The sequence below is a fragment of the Panicum virgatum genome, chromosome 9N, assembly GCF_016808335.1.
Source record: "Panicum virgatum strain AP13 chromosome 9N, P.virgatum_v5, whole genome shotgun sequence".
NCBI lineage: Eukaryota > Viridiplantae > Streptophyta > Magnoliopsida > Poales > Poaceae > Panicum > Panicum virgatum.
Genome location: NC_053153.1, coordinates 65,530,212 through 65,538,692, shown reverse-complemented (window position 1 = coordinate 65,538,692; position 8,481 = coordinate 65,530,212).

Sequence of the window (8,481 nt, the reverse complement as noted above, 5' to 3'; positions counted from 1 at the left end):
TGAGGCAGCCGGTGCTACGCGGCGACAGGGCATGGCGGAGCTCGAGGTGGGACGGAGGTACCTGGCCCACGCAGGAGGTCGGGGTGGGACGGATGCAGCCGGCCCACGCGGGAGCCACGAGGTGGGGTGGACGGCCAGCGGCGGCCACCAGAGCGGAGGCGAAGCAGCAGCCAGCAAGAGCTGTCGAGCCGGAGCAGGCTGCAGGCAGCGCTCGTGAGCAGGCAGCACTCGCGAGGAAGAAAGAAGCCAGGAGAAGAAGAGATAAGGAGGAAAGAGAAGGAAGAAAAAATAAAAAGAAGAGAAAATCACTCTTTTTCGTATTTTATTTTCATATAACCACTTCAATAGCTCAAATAGCTAAGGGCATATTGGACATTTGACTACTTCAATCCATTTATGAAAAATAGAATGAAGCCGTTTTGCCAAACGTTTTCCAAAACAGCTCTAGCTTTATTAGAGAAGCCGCTCCACCAAAAAAGCCGGAGCCGAAGTCGTTTTTGGAGAAGCTGAAGCTCTGCCAAACAGACCCCTAATTTATCCGAGCTGGAGAGGAAAAGGCCAACATGTGAATGAACAGCTGATCCTGGACTTGAGGATTCTTCACCCGGAGGCAGCGGTCTCGTAGAGAGAGGAGGTTGCTGCTGCTTGGGAATTCAGGCCGTCCAAAGGTTGGTGGCCGGAGTATAATGGCGACCAACAAAATCTAGGCCACCGCTAGTCCGCAACTAGCTAATGGACGCCGGACAAAACAAATTCAGAGCCTGCGAGTGCCTGACTTGGTGCGACTCCGCCATCTCCATACCAACCAAGTGTCAGCATCCGGATCGATGCCGACGGGTGGCCACATGACACGCATGGAAACGCGACGGCTCCGACACCGGCCGGGCTGGAGTTCTGGAGGCAAGGCATGGCCGGGCTCGACACGCCGCGAGATAATCGGCCGGATCGGCAGCCCACGCCTCTGCTGTCTGCTCTGGGACAAAAAGTCTGTTACCACCTTTGCAAGGTTTTCCTTCCAAAGGTGGAAAATGTTGTGTTCACTTTCTACAAATTTTTCAAACTTTCCATCACATCGAAATCACATCAAAACATTAAATATAGCAAATGACCCATGCATGCAGTACTAAATATAAGTAAATAAAAAAAATTAATTGCATAGTTTTGATGTACGTTGCGAGACGAATCTTTTAAGCCTAGTTAGCCTATAATAAGACAATATTTACTACAAATAAACGAAAAATATTACAGTACACTACAGTATCCGATGTGACTTTTTTCATCCGCTTTTCACGGATCTAAACACAGCCAAAAAAACAGAGGACAGATAAAAGAAAGGGGCAGGGATCAGAGGCTTGAGCTACGCACTAGCAGCACACGCGACCGGAGATCTCGACAGGCAGACAGACAGCGAGACGGCACGGTGGTTTTTGCGGGGTTCCGAAGGGATCACGGGGCTCGGAGTGGAGCGGCGTGGGGGCGGCGCATAAGCCCGAGTACAGAGGCGACGGCGACGCCCACGCGCATCTCATCTCATCGAATAAGAAAGGAAGAAAACAAGAAAAGGCTCTCGTTCCCTACCTGTCCCCGATCGAGTTCCTTTGGTTTCACGTATGCGTTATTTTTCTATAGCGGCGATGCTAGTTGTGCCAGCCGGACACCGGGCAAGGCGAGTCCTCCGCGCAGCGCTGGTGCTACGGAATGATGCCATCTTATTGGACTTCAACTTCATGTATGTAACACCCTACCCGAATACTCCAGCTATAGGCCTGAATACTCCGGACATGGAGTTCCTAGTTCATATAATTTTTGTCCTCTGGGCTCCACAATTATTTAAATAGAAAATATCACTCTCTCTCTCCCTCACTCTCACTCTCTCCCGTTACCTCTCGCTCCCTTACTTCCCTCACGAGCTCACTCTCAACCTCGTGAGCCCTCCCTCTCCATGATACCCTAGACATGATTTCAAAACCAAGGAAGCTTCAAATCGGATGGGGAACCTTCCTCCCCACGAGCTCCTCCCAAGGGTGCCTTGGATTTCAAGTCCTTCGCGCACGAAAAGCTCATCCTAGGTATTCAAACTTATGCCGCCCCGATCTATGTTTCTAGGAGGTTCTAAGTGATTTCTTTTGGTCAATCAACTCTATATGCATCCCTCAATTAGGATCTAAAAGGGTTTTGATTTTGGTGGGTTGTTTTTGCCAAAATCAAGATTTCAGTTTTTGGGGGCGAAAATGCTTATACCCGGATACTCCAGGTTTTGGAACACTCCGGGCGAAACTCCGGGTATAATCCTGGATATTCCAGGTTTTGGAACACTCCGGGCGAAACTCCGGGTATAAGCACGAATACTCCGGGTTTTGGAACACTCCGGGGGAAACTCCGGGTATAGCCCCGGAAACTCCGGACTTGGGAGTCCGGATACTCCGGGTATTCGTCCGGATACTCCGGATTTTTGGGGAATGTTTTGGGCCAGGGAATGCAATTTTGTGTAAATTACTAGTAGTTGCATCTAGTCATTGGCTATTTTAAAATTTCAGCCCATGCATGCATTCTCATATCATTTGCATACGTGTAGACGCCGCCGCCGAGGGAGCCGTGTACGAGGTGATCGCCGAGCCACATGAGCAGCAGGGGCAAGATCAGCAGGAAGAGCGGCGTGAGCACCCGGCCCAAGGCCCAGCTGAGCCCAGTGTCGAGCAGCAGCCCGAAGGCAAGCCCCGGTGCACATCCTATTAATCTAAATTATGACACATATATATGTATTTATTACTTGTGTATTACGTTTAGGAGTTGTATGAAACCCTAGTTGCATAAACCCTAGTTTTTCTTGAGTTATACTAGTATGTATAGGACGATAGATATGCTATCCTGGATAGGGTTCGGTAAAAGTCGAGTAATTTCCAATTACTCGCGAGATATATGATATTTTTATGTTTCCATATAGAAGTTATTTATCTTGGAATGAAAGAAAGAATAGAATCTGAGACCGGGCGGGAGAGGTGTAGTTCCGTCTGTGTCAGTTAAGGACCGAGCCGTTGTTGGCCCTGCTAATCATGTTTGAACTGTACTAACCGCATGCCAGAAGTAGGAGGTAGTCGAAACCGGTAAGTCTAGTACTGCCTCTCTTCAAAAGTACATGACTCCATCTCACCTCCGGGGGTGGTCGAGTAGTCGCGGAGAAATGAGTTGCATGTATTTATTTTTGGTGGTCTCACGTTGAGCTCGGCTTGACCATATGATGGTGGGGCGGTCCTGTAGTTCGAGGCGGGGAGGAGAATGGTTGGTGCGTGTGGTCCGACGGGGCATACGCGTGCCGTGTTGGTTAGGTCCACCTTGCAAGGTTAAAACGAATCGATTCGCCGTCAGTCGCTCTCGGATATGAGCACCTTGATCACTGCGTCGCAGCGTAGTGTTACAATAGAATGATAGTTATATTTATTTATGTTGTTGAATACATTGAATTATTATTATTGTTGCTCCAACATGTGTGCTATAGTTTGCTAGGTTCCCTTATTCAATTCCATGGTTGATTGTTTGTAATCAAAATTATGGGACTAATCACGGCCAGGACACCACCCACCATCTGTTTATGGGTACCAAGAGTTCCTGGGAACCCAGCCGCCGCTCTTTCACAAAGCGGATGAGCCATTGGAAGCCGACAGCTGGCTTAAGACCATCGAGTCCAAATTCACGCTATACCCATACAATGATGGGGACAAAGCTGCCTTTGCAGCACAGCAGCTCCGAGGTCCCTCACGTACGTGGTGGGACAACCATGTGGCTATGTTTCCTGCTGGCACTCAATTCACGTGGCAGAGTTCAAGGAAGCCTTTAGGGCACATCATGTTCCAGCAGGGGTAATTAGAAAAAAATTGACTGAGTTAGTGGCCCTAAAGCAGGGCAACAACAGTGTGATGCAGTATGCCCAGACGTTCAACACCCTATCCCAATATGCTGGTTATCATGTAGACACTGATGAGAAGAAACAGGCGTGCTTCAGGCAGGGGCTTAGCAGCAAGCTCCAAGATCGCCTGTCAATGTTAAAGTTCAACACGTTCAGTGAGCTGGTGAATGGGGCTATCATTCAGGAGGACGCCCACCTAGCTCACAAGGTAGAGAAGAAGAGAAAGGCACCGGCAGTGGACTCTTCGAGCAGTGCTCCTGTAACATCCCAGTTTTCATCACGATTAAGGGAGAGTGTTGAAATTTATAATGCAAACTTCTAGAAGGTTCTATAAAAATAAGGATAAACCATGACATAATTTTGTTCACCATGACAAGGTTCTAGAATGTTCCACAAGAATCATAAGAAGACAAGAAGCTTGGATATTTTCTTGTCATGGTAAAATTTAGAATTTTCTAGAATTAGATATTTGTAGGGAACTTAGATATTTATAGGGAACTTCCTAGAGTGTGACAAATGTCACTCATCCAAGAGGGTATGTGTGCCTATATAAGGAGGGTGCCACCCCTTGCCATGCCATACTACTCCACTCCATCCCACACATATCCAAGGGCATGGTAGAAGTGAGCATAGGTAGAGTGTGCTAGGTGTGTGATCCTTTGTTGCTTCAATAAGGTAAGCGTCTTTATAAGTGTTAGTCTCCCGGTTAAATTTAAGTACTTAGTGTATAAGTTGTGATCCATCGAAGGTTGGCTCTGCCACCCGGGATCACAAAAGGGTTTGGGCTTCATCGAAGGTTGGCTCTACCACCCGGAAGCCAACTTCATCTGTTGGTAGGCTCTGCCTCCCGGAAGCAAAAGACGACTCTGCCGTCAAAAGGACCCGGTACACTAAGTAACTAGATGCTGACCGACTCTGAAGTGAGTTGGTGTAGATCCTCAACTTAGTAGGGCTACCCCAATTTCAACAATCACTAAAATAAAACTTATGTTGCAATTAAACTAGTAACGTAAAATAATACTAACGTTATATGAGGTGTTACATAACTACTAGGTAAACTATTTTATACTCTTGCCTTGCATTAGTACATTTATTCCCTCCAGTAACCAGCATACGCATCCTTGCACCCACGACAAAAATCATCTCGTTTCCATAAAAGCCTCTCAAGTCACCGTACCAAGCCATAATTCCCAGATAATCATGACAGCGTCTACCTCCTTTGCCACAACTTCATCATTCCTTGGAAGCCATAGAGTACCCACACCATTGACCTTGAAAAGACCCGTCATGGCGGCACCCACCTCGCTAAAAAAATCGGGGTCGCCACAAACAGTGCCGGCCGAGATTTTTTCTACCGAACCGCCTCACCCGCTCGCTCTCGATCGCGCACGCGCAACACGCCGGCCCCACGACGGGACCGCGTACTGCCGCCGGCATCACGCTGTGTCGGCCACTCCCGCGTCCCTACCTCGCCCACGCCGCTGCAGCGCCCTCGCCGGCTTTGCCGCCTCGGCGCTCACGCCTTCAGTGCTGCCACTGTTCGCGTTGACGACGAGCTACCGCAGCCCACGCCGTCGCCCGTCCTTGCGCGACGCCGTTGCTGCTCTCCTCGCCTATAAAAGGAGTAAGGCCATGACGAGCCCCGTCACCAGCCCAAGCACGCCGAGCCGCTTCGCTCCACCAGCTGAACCACTCCTCCCGAGCCCAGCTCACTCACGAGACGAAGCTCCAACAGTTGACTCTCTTCCTCGAGCTATTCCGCGCCAAGGTGAGATGGCAGGCAGCTCCCCCGATCATTAACTCCATTAATAAAGGCCCAAAACACCCCAGGCCGTGAGCACTTAATCCAAATCATTCTACCAATCAATACTGTAAACTCAATATCTCCTTCATATCAACTCCTTTTCACGAAACTCTTTTTCCTAAACTTTCCTCAAATCATATATTATCTATTCCTCCTATTTTCATCTCCATTTGAGCTTATTGCTTGCTTGTGTTTGTTTGCCGGTTGTGCCATTTTCTCTCGTAGATCACGGAGTGACCGAGGAGGAGCCTGCCAAGGAGCCAGAAGACCCGTACGGCGAGCAGGAAGCCGCCGCCGCCGCCGCGTACGAAAGCGAAGGCAAGTTTCATCGACCCCTACGTGAGCGGTTGCATCCATGTGAGGACGTTTAGCTGTAGCCTGGGTCTAGGATCGATTACATATACCAGTACTTGAGTGATTGAGTGTGCTCATGCATGCATCTGAGTAGTCATGCATATCCAGAGCTGAGAATAGGATACAGAGGGATCTGGCTGAGACCAGGGCAGCTGGGTATGCTGGAGCCGGCGCTACCGTGGTGGTAGACTGGCAGGTGAGTGCTACCGTGGTGGTAGGCTCGAGTTGACATGTTGAGGGATGGTTGCTGCCCTGGTGAACCATAAGGACCGAGTTGTTTTGACATCTCACCTAGCTTACTTTAGTACGACCACAGGTTCCGGTATGAGCCGGACTTAGCATAATCCCACTGGTTAGCCTGACGGTCGCGGGGATGGTTTACGGGTATAGACCATTGGGGTCAGGGCCCGAGGGTTTGTGCGGCCGGGCTGGGGCGTGACCACGGCTGGGTGTCGGCTATGTCGGTTGTCCGTTCGGGCAGCCGAGCGTGTGGGTACAGTGTACGACCTCTGCAGAGTGTATAATCCATTCGAATGGTCCGTGCCCACGGTATGGGCAGGCTATGGTGTGGTCCTGACAACTAGTGAGCTACCTATTGTGGGTTGTGCCGGGAAGGGGTTGCATACCATTAGCTGCATTATTAGTAGAATGTGCTTATTATGTGTCGTGCATGTCAGCGTCCCCTCCCGTAGGGTGAGGTGGAGCTTGCTGAGTACTTTTGTACTCACCCCTGTTGATTTTTCTCCAGAGGATCCTGACTTTGTGCCAGAAGACTACGAGTAGATCGTGTCCGCACCCAAGCTGATCGAGTGGAGCCGTGATGGATGAAGAGCTAGTCCTGCAGATCGCTATGCTAGTTGTTATCCTATGGTTGTTCTGTGTAGCTTTGTGTTGTCACTTTACTCCTCATGTACGTGTTAAATAAAGCTCTGTATGACTCTGGACTCCACTTGATGTAACATGTATTATGCCGGAGACCTTATTCGGTAATTAATACATGGTTTAGCCTTGATCTTCGGGTCGGGGCGCTTCAGCTCCTCAGAGGTTCCACCTGGTACAGTCGGACCCACAGCGAGCCCCCTTTCAACACCAACCACAGCAGCAGTGGGGTTATCGGCCCCCTCAGTACACACAGTCACAGGGCACAGTTAGACCTCCTATTCCTCAGCAGAGTGAGCAGAAGGTTTGGGTGCACAAGTCGGGGGTGCGCCCCAATTTGTTTCCGTGCTACAACTGTGGGCAGTCTGGACACTTTGCACGGAACTGCCCGATGCCGCCAAAATAGGGCCAACCGTCCAGTCAGCAGAATCAGAAAGGCAAAGTTGCTCATTTCAAACTGGGACAAGTGCATTACACCACCCTTGAGGGTATCCCGGAGGGAGCTCCAGTGATGGCGGGTACGTTTTCTGTAAACAATTGTCCGGTCACCATATTGTTTGACTCTGGGGCATCTCATACATTCATTAACAAGGAGTGTGCCATTAGGCTCGGATTAAAAATAGAAAACATGCCAAGTCCATACAATATTCATTCGCCCGGGGGCCAATTAATTACCAGCCAAATTGTCAGGCGAGTGCCTCTCCAGTTACACAGAAAATGATTTATAGCGCACCTTATAGTACTCCCAACTCAAAGAGTGGATATTATACTTGGCATGAACTAGATGAATGAATAAGGAGTTCTTTTAGACACTAATGCATATTTTGTGCTCATAAAACCATCTGACCATGGGGCTATGATCTTATCTTTAAAGAACATTGAGTCAAACACTTCCACTGTGAATCACACTGAGGGCAAGGCTTTGGCTGACATACCAATGGTATGTGAGTACCTGGATATTTTTCCAGAGGATTTACCCAGGATGCCACCGGATCGCAATGTTGAATTTGCGATTGAATTGCAACCGGGAACGGCACCAATTTCCCGAAGACCTTATCGGATGCCACCCATGACTGAATTACTCAATAAAGGGGTGAGATTCAATTGGGATGACAAATGTGAGCAGGTTTTTCAGACCCTGAGAAAGCTTCTGACGTCTGCCCCTATCCTAGCTCAGCCGGATATTACCCGGCCCTTTGATGTATATTGTGATGCATCAGGTACGGACCTCGGCTGTGTACTCATGCAAGACCAGAGGGTAATTGCTTATGCTTCCAGAGCCCTCAGGCGACATGAGGAGAATTATGCCACGCATGATCTGTAATTGGCAGCCGTGGTGCATGCACTAAAAATCTGGCGCCATTAACTTCTGGGCAACCCTGTTCATATATACTCAGACCATAAGAGTGTTAAGTATATTTTCACCCAGAGCGAGTTGAATTTGCGCCAGAGACGGTGGTTAGAATTGATTAAGGATTACGACATGGAGATTCATTATCACCCGGGCAAGGCAAATGTTATTGCTGATGCATTGAGTCGC